We start from the raw sequence: 17,027 nt of genomic DNA, 5'->3' as shown, positions 1-17,027 counted from the left end.
GATAGAATCACAACAGTTCAGTCAGTCAGTCAAAGTACTTTATTTCGATAATTCAATATCATAAAAAGAAGGTGAAAGCATACAATACATTCAAAATACAAATTAAAAACAATTACAATTCATGTATTAAAAATATCCCACAGAATTCATAAAATTGATAAAAAAAAGTCATTTAACATAAATATAACAACCATATTACATTACTCTATTAAAAGCCCAATATATACAGTACTAAAAATTCAATCAATTACAGTTTATCATTCTCTTGTTCCTAACCCTAACAGCACCCATCAAATAACTAGCGACATGAAAAATAATACTGGGGCTGTTAAGTAATTGCAGATATAGGAGAGCGGGCTTAACTTGTAAGAACCCTGCCTTCTTAAGGATAGGAACAAGGAACTTGGTCCTTATTGCCGTGTAGTTACCACAGAACATCAGAAAATGCATGGTGTCCTGCGTTGAAAAATTATCGCAGGAACACGGTGGTGCCTGTTCAGGACTACACCATTCAGGAAAGTGACCTAAGTTCAAGTGAATCATATTAAAACGGAAGCGTGTCAAGTAATTGCAGATGTAGGAGAGCGGGCTTAACTTGTAAGAACCCTGCCTCCTTAAGGATAGGAACAAGGAACTTGGTCCTCATTGCCATGTAGTTACCACAGAACATCAGAAAATGCATGGTGTCCTGCGTTGAAAAATTATCGCAGGAACACGGTGGTGCCTTTTCAGGACTACACCATTCAGGAAAGTGACCTAAGTTCAAGTGAATCATATTAAAACTGAAGCGTGTCAAAAGAAACCTGTGGAAAGGACGATTGACTAAAACAAGGTAAAGTTCAGGTCCTGGGGGATTGGCAACAATAGGGTTACTCCTTACAGTGGGTTTTCTAAGCTCAACTTCCTCTCTTTTTCACATCAGTATTTGTAACATAGCCCCCTTTATTAGTGCTATGTCTTTACGAGTTATTTTGTCAGGTGAGAGAAAGAGCTCAGGTCTCCCTAGTTTATAAAACCAATGTTTAACATAAGACAGCCACTTGATTTTATTTACATTGTCTAATGAGAGGCAATCTTTAATGATAACATGATTCAAAGAGAGTTCGTCATTCAGCCAAGTCTTCAACCAGGATATTAGGGGGCCACTCTGATCGCATCTGTGATAAAACCGACCCCTAACTCTGAGTGAATCGTGTAAGATGGGGTAGACTGTGGCACTGATAAAATTGTTCTCATAAATTTATTTTCAGTGAATTGTAAACAGTCTGTTGCACTGTACCCCCAAATTGAACACTCATATGTGGCTACAGTCAAGCATTTTGCTTTATAAATGTTCAACAAAGCCTTTATGGGCCTGGCCCCCAATTTTCTACTGAAGCCCGTGATTGCTGAGGAGGTTCTAGCAAAGGCCACATTTCTGTTTTTAATCTGTGGTCCCCAGTTCCCATTCTCCTCAAAAGTAATCCCCAGATACGGGAATGTAGGGACTCTACAGATTTCCTCCTTGCCACAAAAGAACGTTTTCGAATTTGTCTTTCTTTTGCCTTTTCCCGTAATCATAATTTGAGATTTCTTTACATTAATTTTAAGATCCAGGGACATCATGAAAAGACCAAAAGCATCCAACAAACGTTGGAGGCCTACACCGGTCCGTGCTAGAAGGACAGCGTCATCCGCATACAGGAGAACTAGAATACCAAGTTCCCTTATATGCGGAATATCAGACGCGGCCTCCCTGAGCACCGGCTCAAGGGCATTTATATAAACTGTAAACAAAAGTGGGGCCATGATGCATCCCTGCCTGACCCCTCTTTCAGATTTGAAATGACTAGAACAGCGCCCCTCTGTAGTCACCCTGACTGAAGTTAAAAGATCAGAATGTAGATCGGCTAAGAAATTTACCAAAACAGGGTCAAGACCTTGGTCAATTAAAATAATCCAAAGTTTTGTGCGATTTACAAGGTCGAAGGCTGAGGACAGGTCCTTAAACCCCAGGTATAGGGACCCATCCTTAGCCTTAGTATATTTATCCACCAGCAATTGTAAAGTAAGGCACTGATCCAAAGTACCTCTTTTGGATCTGAATCCATATTGGGCATTTGACAAAATACCTTTATCGTCATGCCACTCCTGTAGTTTATGCAAGATAACCCGACCCAAAACCTTAACAGGAGAATCTATTAAAGATATCGGTCGGTAACAGGCTGGGTCTACCCTATTACCTTTTTTTTAAAACTGGAACAATAATGGATTGTTTCCAAGATGCTGGGATATTATCAGGATTTAACGCGTTAAAAACCTTACATAGGATCTTCGACCACAATTTTGGGGCATGTGTAAAAATATCGGCAGGGACCCCATCGGGGCCAGGAGCCTTGTTTGTCAGGGTTTGATCTATCGCCCTTTCGACTTCTTGCACATCAAAGGTAACACAAGAACCCTCCTTTCTGTAGGTAAACTCATTTAGACAGTCCTGTTGTGCCGTGTTAGCATATATGCTTCCAAAATGTTTGATCCATGCCTCGTCGGGTATGTTGGACTCAAGAGGGCGAATATCCTCGTTTGAGAAAAGTGGCTGGTTTACAACTTCCCAGAACTGACTACTGTTTTTTAATGTCATGGGATCAAGTAACTTTAACCAGGCAATTTCTTTTAACTCGTTCTTCCTAGTTTGTATTGTGCTCTTATAATATACTCTTAACTTAGCTATTAGGGCGCGATCTTTAGGACTAGTCTTCAAGGCCCTAAGTAAATCGGCATGGGCCTTAGAGCACGCATGATCAAACCATCTCTTCACATGAGTTTTGGAGGGCCCTTTTGCCCCAGTTAAACTTTGATTGATTTGTTTACAGATATTATCAAACGCCACAACTACTTGAGTGCCTAATACCTCTGAATCAAGGCAGATAGCTACATTATCCTCCGCCCTAACCAGAACTTCCTCGACAATGATTTCAGGATTTATATTCGACCACTTTAACCTACGGCCTTGGTCTGTAGGGGTCACGTTTCGGCCACCCTTATTAGACAATAATTTCATAGTTAAAAAATCCCTGGACAATACCTCCATCACGACTGGGTTATGGTCACTGAAGGCTGAAACCACTGTTTTATACCTTACCACTTTACCTAGTATAAAACAAGACCTAAAGATAAAATCAATAATTGTACCATCACCAAATCCTTTAAAAGTAGGGACTCTATCTTCACTCTCACCGCATCCAGATTCATAAAGATTCCACACCGCCAAAAAATCCTCAAGTGCCTCCCCTCTTTTTGAGTGTTCAAAGTGCGTAACTGTAGAACAGGGGGGGGGGGCCTCTTCTACTGAGTTAGCACAAGTTTGGTTACAGGGGTGGATATTAAAGTCTCCTAAAAGAATGATCTCGAAACAATTTACCTTGGTTCTATAGACCGACAAAAAATTATCAATATAATCCAGATTATGTCTGGTATTTTCATTAGCATTTGCGTTATAAAAGTTAATAAACAGAATATTTGATGAATCGGGGGAATTCAATTCAACGATTAGACAATTTTCACAACCTGAATCAAGCTGGGTTAACACTCCTTTTAAGTCAAGTTTGAACAAATTTAGTAATCCTCCTTTTGATCGGCCTGCCATGCTACTTGTGGCCGGAACAAAAAAAATGACTATAACCATCCAAGGAGAAGCTATTCATTGTGTCCCAAGTCTCCTGAAATGCCAAGATGTCAAAAGATTTCAAAAAGTCAATCCATATTTCATTTTCACCTTTGGCCCTAATCCCAGCAATGTTCCAAGTCATGATTCTGCAGGACTGTGGGTTAGACCTGGGGTTGTTTACAAGTCAATCATTTTCCTCCAGGGATGCCAAGGGCGCAAACCAATTACAAAGTGGAAGAATTTGTTCGGCTTGAAAGTTTGGCCTACACAAAGCATAACAAAAGGAGTCCGTTGTCGAAGGAGTTTGATGACGAGGATAGGCACACAAGCCAGCGCTCTGTATAAAGGTAGATGGTGGTGGGTTCTGTTGAGCAACATGGGATTTAGGGATGTTACTAAGATGGTTATAGAAAAACCCAAGGGGGCGCGCACAAATAAAGTCTTCTGTAATTGGTAAAGAGGCCACCCTCAGAAGAACAGTAGCTACATGCTGTGGGTGCCTAAAGTTTACAATAATGCAGTCTCCCTTGGTTGTTTTTCTAGAGTTGCCAATCCAGCCCACTCTGAGTGTCAATATAATGTCATTTCGAAATATAAGAGGAAAACCACAGTATTTACTCAGCCATGCCAATACTTAATGATTCAGAGAATCCATCGTTTCCCCACTTACATCATTCAACTGTGAATCTATACCAGGAACGTTTGTTAGCACTACTATGTAAGGAGCGCAATCTGGTGGTAGGTTAACTAGGGGTCTTTGCCTGCGCTCCCTCAACCCTGAGTTATTCACTGCAGCAGAAGGGACAGGGTTAGCTTTCAGGATAGGAGGAGGAATAGGTTGATTACTCGGGGGCTGTACAAGTGTTACAACTGGGGTGGTGTTTGTTACATTATGACTCCCACTACCAGAACCTAAGGCCCCCTCATTTACGGCAGTGCCCGTGTTAATGTTCCTGTCTGCTTTGGATGAAGACAAATGAGCGGACAGAAGGACACCCAACCTAGAAACCTCCTTTGACATCTGATCCATTTTATCCCCAACCCCTTTACTGGAAACTGCAGGGCCCTTGGTTTCTTTAGAGCCAACATTAGGTTTGTGGGGGTTTATCTCTGCGGTGGCTAGGTGAGAAGCTAAAAGGGTGCCCAATTTGGATACCTCTTTTGTGACCTGTTCAACTCTGTCTGCCAGGGGTCTAAGCATAGTCTCCATTTTCTGTGCAAACATATTAATCAAGGAGTTGAGTTGTTCACTATTCAGTTTAAACGTACCCTCCTCCTTTAAACTATCCGGGAGAACTCCCCCTTCGTCAGCCGGAGTAGTAACAACCCTCTTAGCTCTCTTGTGCCCTCCACGTTTACTTTGTGTACCTCTACAGGATCTCACTTTCCTTTGTGCCAGCGGGGGAGCCGGGGAGGATTTCGGGGATGCTATAGGCAACGGTTGAATGGAGGAAGATAAAGAGTTATCTAATAGAACCACAGCAGGAACTAAACTAACAGGTGTATCTGCATCTGCATCTATTTGAGTACTTGGAGAGCCTCCTGAAACTAGATCACAAAGCTCTACAGGTGCAGGACCGTTAGTGGGTGAAACTGGCGGGCTGACTCGGCCTAATGACATACGACTTGCTGTGTTGATCTTGCTCACCACTTTTACCATGTAGTTATCTAGTGGCCCAGACAAAGATGGAGTTTTGCAAGAACGCAGTTTAGCCATGACAGACCGGCTCAATTTAGCGGTCAGTAATCCCACTCAACAATTAGCACTCACAGTTCTTAGAAGTCCCAGGAAAAAAGTACCAAAGTCCGTGGCCCAGCCCGGCCTCCTTTGGCCTCTGACGGCCGCAGACGGCCCGCCCTTGTCCCGGGCTTCTCCCGGGCAGCTCCCGCGCGCGACTCGCGGGGCGAGAGTAGCACGAGCCTCTTGAAGCGCCTCCGGGCGCGCTGCTGGCATGTGAGGTGTGCGCCGGCCACGGGTGGTGCTGGGAAGTGTAGTCCCCCGATGGGAACTACAGCCGTTGCCCTCACGGCGTTCAAGGACTGCCTGCCGTTTCCCTCATGGCGTGTGGCTGTGCAGTGTCCCAAGGCGCTTCCCAGAGCGGCAAGGTTGGACCTTCTGTGATTATTTCCCCCAGGGACTCGTGAAGCGCGAGCCTCTTGAAGCGCCTCCGGGCGTGCTGCTGGCGTGTGAGGTGTGCGCCGGCCCCGGGTGGTGCTGGGAAGTGTAGTCCCCCGATGGGAACTACAGCCGTTGCCCTCACGGCGTTCGTGGACTGCCTGCCGTTTCCCTCACGGCGTGTGGCTGTGCAGTGTCAAGGCGCTTCCCAGAGCGGCAAGGTAGGGCCTTCTGTGATTATTTCCACACAACAGTTGATTCCATTTGACTTGCCTCCTGAAGTCTGTGATATCATTCTGGCAGCCAGGCGTCCGTCCACTAAATCGGTATACGCCTGCAGGTGGAACTAATTTGTGGCATGGTGCCCAGCAGAGGCTGTGGATCCCATTTCTGCCCACTTTCAGAAGTCCTTTTGTCCCTTCTTTCTCTGGCACAGCAGGGCTCTGCTCTGGGCACTAATAAGGGCTACCTTTCTGCAATTTCGGCCTTTCTCATGCTCCCTGATCAGCCATCCTCCCTGTTCGCAGACACCCCCGCGCCGCATGGCCACCAGCTGTGTGTGTGCCCCCGCCTCGCTGCTGCCCGCAGCCTCGTTGTGCCTGCCTCGCCCCTCCGCTGTATTTGCGTGTTTTCGCGTGCCTGAATAACCTTTTTCTTCCTATTTGTTTTATTTGCCTCTGTACTGTTGTCCCTGTTGTCCCCCTGCACGTTGCTGTATTAGGTTTTGTTACCCAGTCCCCCTGTGCCTGCCCGCCCTGCTCCCCGCTTCCCGCCGCCGTCCAAGCGGACACGCCCCCTTTTTGTTTTGTGCCCTCCCCGCTCCCGCCTCCCAGCTGCTCCTCCCTCCCTCCCACTTCGCCATAAATGGCCACCGCGCGTACGCGCAGCGGGCGCGCCGATTGTGCGCCGAAGGCGCGCCAAAGACAAGCCCGTCTGCGCCCATCCGCGCCTGGCCCGCGCCCAGTGCCAGGACCCCTGGCCCCCACCGACGCAAGACGACCCGACAAACCTACGACGCCGCCGCCCTCAAAGCACTCAATACCGGCCGGATGCCCACCTGCTGCACGGCCGCCCCGAAACGTTTCCACGGACCCTTCACCTGCACAACCTGCAAATTCACCTACCTCCGATCAGGCACCACACCCGCCAAGCCAAACTCCAGCAGCGACCTCAAGTGCATCCTGCTCAACACCCGCTCCGTCCACAGACACGCCGTCGAACTCTGGAACCTGCTCGACACAACCTCACCAGACATCGCCTTCCTCACTGAAACATGGATGAACGCCTCCTCAGCCCCCGACATCGCCATCCCGGATGGATACAAGATCATCAGGAGGGACCGCATCGACCAGACCGGAGGAGGAATCGTCATCGTCCACAAGAACATCATCCGCATCACGACCGACGCCGACGACACCTTCACCGAGCCGAATACCTCCACTTCCAGATTCACACCAACCCAAAGACGACCCTCAGAGGCACCCTCATCTACAGACCCCCGGGACCACGCGCACAATTCAGCGAAGACATCACAGACTTCATCAGCCCACACACCCTCCCCTCCGCCGACTACATCCTCCTAGGGGACCTCAACTTCCACCTGGAGAACAGCAAGGACCGCAACACCGTCACCCTGCTGGACAACCTCGCCAACCTCGGACTCAAGCAACTGGTCAACACCCCCACCCACTACGCCGGCCACACACTTGATCCCGTCTTCTCATCCAGCAAGCACATCGCCTTCAGCCACTCCACCGGACTCCACTGGACCGACCACAGCTGCGTCCACTTCAGCTTCAGAAGAACCATAACCCACCACCACCCGCAACAGGCTCCTCACAGAAGCTGGAGCAAGATCACCGCCGACCAGCTCACCACCTCCCTCAGCCAAAACCCACCGGCCAGCACACCGGACCCCAACAAAGCGGCCCGCAACTTCACGCAGTGGCTGACCGCCTGCGCCGACGACCTCGCACCACTGAAGAACCCTCCCAGCAGACCCAGAAGCAAGAAGGCCCCCTGGTTCACCGACGAACTCAAGGACTCCAAGAAGACCTGCCGCACCCTCGAGAAAGCCTGGCTCCTCGACCGGACCACTGACAACATGACCGCCCTCAAACTCATGACCCGCAAGCACCACCAGCTCATCCGCACCACCAAGAAGAAATCACTTAAGGACCGACTAGACAACAACGCCCACGACAGCAAGGAACTCTTCAGCATCGTCAAGGAGTTCTCCAACCCCAGCACCGGCAACATCGACATCACCCCTTCACAAGATCTCTGAGACTCCCTCGCTTCATTCTCCCACCGCAAGATTGCCGACATCCACAACAGCTTCGGCGCACCATCCACGCTCCCAACCGTCGAACCAACGCACCCCACCGCCACCCTCCGCACCTGGACCACGGTGACCACCGAAGACACAGCCTGCGCGATGAACACCATCCCCTCCGGATCCCCGACTGATCCCTGCCCCCACCACGTCTTCAACAAGGCCGACTCCACCATCGCACCCCAACTCCGAGACGTCATCAACACCTCCTTCGACACGCCACCTTCTCGGAGAGCTGGAAGCACGCCGAGCTCAGCGCCCTACTGAAGAAACCAACAGCGGACCCCACCGACCTCAAAAACTTCTGCCCCATCTCGCTCCTCCCTTTTCCTGCCAAAGTCATAGAGAAGATCGCCAACAGACAACTTGCCGCCTTCCTCGAGACGAATGGATCCCTCGACCCCTCGCAGTCCGGTTTCAGAGCCAACCACAGCACCGAGACCACCCTCATCGCAGCCACCGACAACATCCGAGCCCTGCTCGACAACGGGGAAACAGCAGCACTCATCCTCCTGGACCTCTTCGCAGCGTTCAACACGGTCTGCCACCGCACCCTAGTCCAACGCCTCAGCAACACCAGCATCCAAGGGAAGGCACTGAAGTGGATCATCTCGTTCCTCGCCAGAAGAACACAGAGAGTCCGCCTCCCCCCGTTTCGATCCGAGGCCACTGAAGTCATCTGCGGCGTCCCGCAAGGATCATCACTCAGCCCCACCCTCTTCAACATCTACATGAGACCTCTCGCCACCATCGCACGCCAACACAACCTCAATATCATCTCCTACGCCGACGACACCCAGCTGATCCTCTCCCTCACCAGAGACCCCGACACCGCCAGAACCAGCCTCCACGAAGGGATGAAAGACGTCGCCAAGTGGATGAAGAACAGCCGCCTGAAACTGAACTCAGACAAGACGGAAGTCCTCATCCTGGGACCATCACCCTCCGCCTGGGACGACTCCTGGTGGCCCCCAGCCCTGGGCACCGCCCCCAAGCCTACAGACCACGCACGCAACCTGGGCTTCATCCTGGACTCCTCCCTCTCGATGACCAGACAAGTCAACGCCGTCTCCTCTTCATGCTTTCACACCCTCCGCAAGATCTTCCGATGGATCCCGACCGAAACCAGGAAGACAGTCACCCAGGCCCTCGTCACCAGCCGACTGGACTACGGAAACACCCTCTACACCGGAACCACAGCCAAGCTACAGAAAAGACTCATCCTGGACATCCCACCGACGCAACCACATCTCTGGCCACCTGAGGGACCTGCACTAGCTCCCCGTCAGCAAGAGGATCACGTTCAGGCTCCTCACCCATGCACACAAGTCTCTCCACGACCTGGGCCCCAAGTACCTTAACGACCGCCTGACCTTCCACACACCCACCCGCCAGCTACGGTCTGCCAGCCTCGCCCTCGTCACCGTACCACGCATCCGAAGAGCCACCGCCGGAGGCAGATCCTTCTCCTACCTGGCGGCCAAGACATGGAACTCCCTCCCCATCCACCTTCGGCTGACCCAGGACCACCTCTCCTTCAGGAAACAACTGAAGACCTGGCTGTTCGAGCAGTACCGGACCCCTTCCCCAAGCGCCTTGAGACCCTTCCGGGTGAGTAGCGCGCTATACAAATGTCATGATTGATTGATTGATTGATCTCTTTTCAAGTCCCCTGTTGTAAATAGATGTCTCAAAGGCATTACAAACCTTTTCCCTCCTATTCCGTTTGTAATACTGCAGTGGGGCTTGAATCTGGTTCTTACTTATTTGATGTGTGCTCCTTTTGAGCCGCTTCACAACTGACCTCTTCGTTTATTGACTTTGAAGACTGCTTTCCTGGTTGCCATCACCTCCGCTAGGTGCGTGAGTGAGCTCCAGGCTCTTTCCTGTAAGTCTCCCTTTCTGACGGTTCATCCGGATAAGGTTGTGCTTCGCACTCATCCTTCCTTTTTGCCAAACGTTGCCACTGCCTTCCACATCGGGCAAACTATTACCTTAACCACTTTCTTTCCTCCTCCGCAGCCTTGCAGAGAGGAAAAGATGCTCCACCATCTAGACCCAAAACGTGCACTCTCATTTTACCTGAATCGCACACAACAGTTCCGGGTGGATGACCAGCTCTTTGTTGGCTACGTAGGCTCCAAGAAAGGCCGGCTGTACACAACAGGACTATCTCCTGCTGGGTCGTCTTGTGTATCAAGGCTTGTTATTCTCTGGCTAAAAAGGAACCTCCGGTGGGGTTGAGAGCCCATTCTACCAGGGTGACAGCAGCTACTACTTCATTGGGACGTGGTGTTCCCCTGCAAGACATCTGTCAGGCAGCCACATGGGTCTCGCTGCACACTTTTACTAAGCATTATTGCCTTGACAGTCAAGTCCAGAGAGACGGCTTCTTTGGCCGTTCTGTTCTTCGTGACTTTCTGGTGTGATCTTGGTTTGCAGACCCATCACCAGGGTTGGTATTGCTGGGGTATCTATTCTAAGGTAAGGAATCTATCATTAACATTTTTCTTTCAGATGTACACGTTACTTACCTTCGGTAATGCTATATCTGTAAGAATCATTAGTTAGTTATAGATTCTTTACCACCCCACCCATCCTCCCCATTCTGCGAACTGATTTCTAGGGTTACGGTCATCCCTTTTCAGTGCACTAGTTTCAATGCACCAGTGGTCAGTATCTTACATGGCTCTGCGTTCCTGGTGTGGAAAGTCTTGTACGGAACTAACTTCAGCATAAGTTGGCACGTCTAAGTAGCTCCAGCGACGTCATCTCGGCGACAACGACGCCAGCGACGTACTCGAAGCCACATGATGATGCCTACTGACGGGCAGGGTTACTGCTGATCCAGTCTGACGCCTGGGGGTAATTCTAAAGTAAGGAATCTAGCACTAACTAATGTTTCTTACAGATATATCATTACCAAAGGTAAGTAACTTGTTCTTTTGGTCCAGTGCCATGATGAAGTCTCCTTGACGAAGCAGCGAGATGACGTCCTGCTGGGTGGTCATCATGGTACTTCAGCAACCTGAGATTTAGAATCAGCTGAAGGGAACCATCCTTTTTAGGAATCAAATAGTAGTGGGAGTACACTCCTTTGCCTCGTTAATGTAAAGGCACCAGCTGTAATGTGCCCTTCACAAGGAGTGCCTGAACTACTACTTCCTGAGTTGGAATCTGCTGAGGGAATAGTGGGCTATTGGGTGTGTGGTGTGCAACGTGATGCGGTAACCCTATCTTAATACTGCGAGCACCCACCACTAGGTGGGGAGCTACTTCCAAACAGGGGAAGGGAATTGTTTGGCAGTAGAGATTACCCTGTTGGAGACACCGCAACCTTTCCTGTGGCTATTGCCTCTGAACACCCCCTATGGTGTAACCCTTGCTGTTTGGGAGTTCTGAAAGGACTGCTGATGGTGCGGACAGCCTTGGACCTTACTGGGAGCAGAGAGGAAGCGGAGCAGAGCGGTGAGTGGTACAGCGGGTACAGCAAGCACAGCAGCAGCAAAGAGTGGTGAAGCACGGAGCGGGCTGAGGATCAAGGGGCCGAGGGGCCGAAGGGCCGCCGGGAGCTGTGGTGACGGCCTAGCGTTCCGCGTCCCGGAAACGGAAGGGGCGGGACAGGAAGCGGAAGGCAGCCATTTTAGGTTGTTGGTGCCGACCGCGTCAGGGAGAAAAAGTGTTTCCCGGCGCTCCGGAATAAATACAATTTAAAACTTATGTTGGTCTCCGTTTGGTGAATCTAGCCTCCCTACAGGAGCCCGTGAGGAGTGGTGCGCGATGTGGAGCGTTCGTGGAGTGGAGCACCTTGGAAGAAACGGTCCGAGACGAGCAGAGACCGGGACCGGAATCGAGACTGCCCATGGTCTGAGCTCACTGCTAATCTGCTCCATTTGTGGGATTGAGACAGCCCCTTGCTCCAGGCACTCAGCACCAGCACTCAGCACTCCACATCCTGGTCTATCTTCCAAACAGCACCACTGCTCAGAAGGGACTGGACACGAATGAGGCAGAGTGGAAAGCAGACCAGTAGGACAGCCACAGGGCGGAAAGCAGCACCCAGCAGCAGTACTCAGCAGCAATCAGCAGCAGGTAAAAGCAAGAAAAAGAGCACTGCCGCCATTAGAGGGGAGGCTGCGGAGTGCGTGCCCATGGAGCCCGCAGAAGCGGCCCAGCTACGCTGGGTGCCGCTGGCGGCTCGCCAGTGTGCACTACTCTCTGCTTCCTGCTCCCTTGCTCACTTGACCCCCTGCGCTTCTGACTCCTTGTGACTTCTCCTCGTCGTCCTCTCTGGCCCTGCGCCCCTACCCACAACCCCTAGTTAGTCAAATCTACTGAACCTACAGGTACCACAACTCCTCAGTAAATCCATCTAGCCATATCTCAGCATGCGATCTGGGAAACAGGTGTTCAGCGGCCCCACCCAATAAAACAAAGCAGAAGATGGCTCATGGAAAATCTACAGTAGATACCGACGAGATACTCGATCTGACACTAAATTTACCATCCAGTAATATGGCAAACACTCCCTACCCTCACACTTTGGAATCTGGACCCGTAGGTCCCAAGCCTGTCTCCTTGCAACCAAAAATCATGACCAAATTTGCCTTTCTGAAAGAGGCTGGCTCCACCGTCTTCTCCAGTAACATAAGTATTAAGGGCTCACCCTTTCCCTTGAGCCCAACTGTGATTGCTAGCAAGGGGAGCACTAACGCCAATCTTCATATTGGTAATCCAGCAAATCATCTAGCCACAAACAATCTTGCAGACCTTGACGCATCCCACAGGGGTCTGCCAAGTACTCTGTTGGCCAGTCTTGAGGCTATGTCAATCAATCAATCAGAGTACTTGCAAAGTGCGCTACTTACCTGTGAGGGTCTCAAGGCACTGAGGGGAGGGGGTGCCGCTACTGCTCGAAGAGCCAGGTCTTGAGGAGTCTTCTGAAGGCGAGAAGGTCTTGGGTCTGCCGTCTGTGGGTAGGGAGGGTGTTCCAGGTCTTGGCGGCGAGGTAGGAAAGGATCTGCCACCGGAGGTTGTTCGTTGGATGCGGGGAACAGCGGCGAGGGCGAGGCTGGCGGAGCAGGCGGGTGGTGGTGTAGAAGCTGAGTCTGCTGTTCAGGTAGGCTGGTCCGGTGTTGTGGAGTGCTTTGTGTGCGTGGGTGAGGAGCTTGAAGGTGATCCTCTTGTCAAAGGGGAGCCAGTGTAGGTCTCTCAGGTGGGGGTGATGTGGCTGCGGCGGGGGACGTTGACGATCAGTCGGGCGGAGGCGTTTTGGATGCGTTGTAGTGGTCGTAGGTGTTTGGCTGGGACTCCTGCGTAGAGTGCGTTGCCGTACTCCAGTCTGCTGCTGATGAGGGCCTATGTCACCGTTCTGGTTTCGGTTGGGATCCACTTGTAGATCCTGCGGAGCTTGCGGAGGGTGTTATAGCAGGAGGAGGAGATGGCGTTGACCTGTTTAGACATGGAGAGGGAGGAGTCAAGGATGAATCCTAGGTTGCGTGTATGGTCGGTGGGTGTTGATGCTGTTCCCAGTGTGGTTGGCCACCAGGAGTCATCCCAGGCTGAGGGGGTGGGTCCGAGGATGAGTACCTCCGTCTTGTCCGGGTTCAGCTTCAGACGGCTGTTCCTCATCCAGTCGGCGACAGCCTTCATTTCCCCATGGAGGTTGGTTTTGGCGGTGTGCGGGTCCTTGGTGAGGGAGAGGATGAGCTGGGTGTCGTCAGCGTAGGAGATGACATTGAGGACGTGATGGCAGGCCACTTGTGCGAGGGGGGCCATGCAGACGTTGAACAGCGTCGGGCTGAGGGATGAGCCCTGGGGGACGCCGCAGATGATGTCGGTGGCCTCAGATCGGAAGGGCGGGAGGCGGACGCTCTGGGTTCTGCCAGAGTGTAAGGACGTGGTCCAGTCAAGGGCCTTCTTTTGGATTCCGGCTTCTAGGAGGTGTGTCTTTAGAGTGCGATGGCAGACCGTGTCGAAGGCGGCTGACAGGCCCAGGAGGATGAGGGCTGATGTTTCGCCGTTGTCTAGTTGGCGCCTGATGTCATCTGTGGCGGCGATGAGGGCTGTCTCAGTGCTGTGGTTTTGTCTGAACCCGGACTGGGACGGGTCCAAGATGTTGTTGTCTTCCAGGTGGCGGGCCAGTTGCATGTTGACGATTTTCTCGATTACCTTCGCAAGGGAACAGGAGCAGGAAGATGGGCTGGAAGTTCTTGAGGTCCTTGGGGTCCGCCTTGGGCTTCTTGAGGAGATCGTTGATTTCGGCGTATTTCCAGCTTTCCAGGAATGTCGCTGTTTCGAAGGAGATGTTGATGACCTTCCGTAGTAGGGGTGCGATGGCAGCGTCTGCTTTGTTGAATACGTGGAGTGGATGGAGTTCATGACCTTGCGTGTCTCGTCGTCGTTGACGTTGGACCAGGAGGTCTGGCAGTTGGCGCTGGTGGTGTTCACCGGGGAGGTGGGGTCTGGCGTAGTCGGGGCGATCATGGTGTTGAAGCGGTCATGGATGTCAGCGATCTTGTGGTGGAAGAAGATGGCCAGTGAGTTGCACAGTTCTTGTGAGGGCGGTATGTCGTTGGCATTGGGGCTGGGGTTGGAGAGTTCCTTTACGATGTTGAAAAGCTCTTTGCTGTTGGGTGCGTTGTTATTCAGGCGGTCTTTGAAGGAGGATCTCTTGGCTAATCTGATGAGGTGGTGATGTCTGCGGGTGGCGTCCTTGTGGGCTGCGTGGTTGTCCAGAGTGCGTTCGTGGAGCCAAATCTTCTCCAGTTTCCGCATACGCGTTTGGAGGTCTGCAGCTCGTCAGTGAACCAGGTGGCTCTCTTGCTGGCGTGGTTGTTATAGGGTTTCTTGAGTGGGGCGAGGGTGTTGGCGCAGTCATCGATCCACTGTCTGAGGTTGCGGGCTGTGGTGTCTGGGTTGGTGGGATCGGTGGGTGGGTTTTGGGCGAGGTTGGTGATCAGCTGGTCTTCGATGACTTTGCTCCAGCAGCGGCGACGTAGCTGTTGGGTGTGGTGGTGCGTGGTTGGTTTATTGAAGGTGAAATGGATGCAGCGGTGTTCGGTCCAGTGGAGTTCGGTGGTGTGGTCGAAGGTGTCGTGAGTGCCTGTGGAGAAGACGGGGTCCAGCATGTGGCCAGCGGCGTGGGTGGGTGCGGTGAAGAGTTGTCTGAGGCCGAGGTTGGCGAGGTTGTCGATCAGGGTGGCGGAGTTGGCGTCGTTGTTCTCGAGGTGGAAATTCAGGTCCCCGAGGAGGATGTAGTCCGTGTAGGCGAGTGCGTGGGTGCTGCGAGGTTGGCGATAGAGTCGCTGCATTGAGCTCAGGGTCCGGGGCGTCTGTAGATGAGTGTTCCTCTGAGGGTGGTGTTGGGGTCAGTGTGGATCCGGAAGTACAGGGGTTCGGTGGTGTTGAGGGTGTCGTCTATGTGGATGGCGACCTTGAGGGTGGACTTGTGGATGATGGCTATTCCTCCTCTGATTCCGTTGGCGCGATCCCTGCAGGTGATCTTGTAGCCGTCCGGGATGGCTATGGCGATGTCAGGCGCCGAGGAGTCATTCCACCAGGTATCGGTCAGGAATGCCATGTCTGGGGCTGAGGTGTCCAGCAGATCCCAGAGCTAGACGGCGTTTTTGCGTGCAGAGGGGGTGTTGAAGAGTATGCAGCGGAGGTGGTTGGGTCCAGTCCTTGGAGGTTTGGTGGCTCTGTCGCAGGTGAAGCTACAGGTGTGGCAGGAGAAAGGTCCGTGAGTTCATTTCGGGGCGGCTTGGAAGCAGGTGTGGTTTCGGCCGGCGTTGAGTGCGTAGAGGGTGCTGGCGTCGTAGCGGAGTCTGGTGTGGCGTTCGCGGGGTCCAGGCGTTCTGGCGCTGGGGGCGGTCCAGGCGCGGACGGGCGCAGACGGACTTGCCTTTGGCGCGGCCGCTGTGCGGGGCCTCCATAACAGGGGGGATAGGGAGGAAGGAGCAGCTGGGAGGCAGGAGTGGGGTGGCCAATTGGGAGCAGGGGGGCGGGGCTGAGGGGACGCAGCGGCAAGAAGGAGCGGGGAAACGGCGGGAAAACAGACGGGCGGCAGGGAGTGGGTACGAGGCAGCTGGCGGCCGTGTGGTGGCGTGGGGAGCGACCTGCCTGCGAGCAGGGTCAGAGGTCAATGGAAGGGCATGAAAAAATTGGGGAGACAGCAGGCCTTCCACAGGAAGCAACACACTCTTAGTTAAACCTTCCGCCTGCTTAGATTGTAAGTCTACTTCGACTAATCCGCGCACAAGGAACGGCACTCAGCCTTTATCCTCATCAACGCAAGAAGGTGGCGCAATTCCACTTGGTTCTCCTAGCTTGGATTAAGAGGTAGAGAAGTGTCCAGTGCTCTGCAAGAAGGGAAGCTTGGAGACATCGTTCAAGGTATTAAACAAACTAATAGAGCATCCACCACAATTCAGGGATGGCGTGAGTGAGCCTGTCCCAAGAACACCTCAATTGCAGGGGCAGGGACGGATCTTACTATCTCCCTCCGTCGATGACGCCTTTGACCCGGACAAGGACATTTCCTATAGTCAATCTAAAGAGTGGGGAATTATGGTCTCATCATATGGGAAAGATGCCCCTAATCACCCTGCTCCCTCATCGATTCCAAACGAAGGGAAGGAGGAATTCAAACAAGAATCGGCCTGGGACACAGCACTTAACATCTTACAGAGGTCAGTAGACGCTATGACATACCAAGTCAACAAAATGGACGTTCAAATCATCTTTTAAACAAACGGGCCATGTAAGTCGCCAATATAGATGACAAAATCACAAACTTAAACAATTTTATTAGACGGGCTCAGGCGGCTGCCGACCACCCGTGCCAAATCTGTGATTGTTCTCCAATAATAGGCAAATTAAAGTGCACTCCCAGAGGTGAGGTTGGCGGTTTTGGCAGACCTAAAGGAATT

Source organism: Lissotriton vulgaris, chromosome 7 (genome assembly GCF_964263255.1).
Source record: "Lissotriton vulgaris chromosome 7, aLisVul1.2, whole genome shotgun sequence".
In the NCBI taxonomy this organism is placed as follows: domain Eukaryota; kingdom Metazoa; phylum Chordata; class Amphibia; order Caudata; family Salamandridae; genus Lissotriton; species Lissotriton vulgaris.
This window is presented reverse-complemented; position numbering follows the sequence as displayed.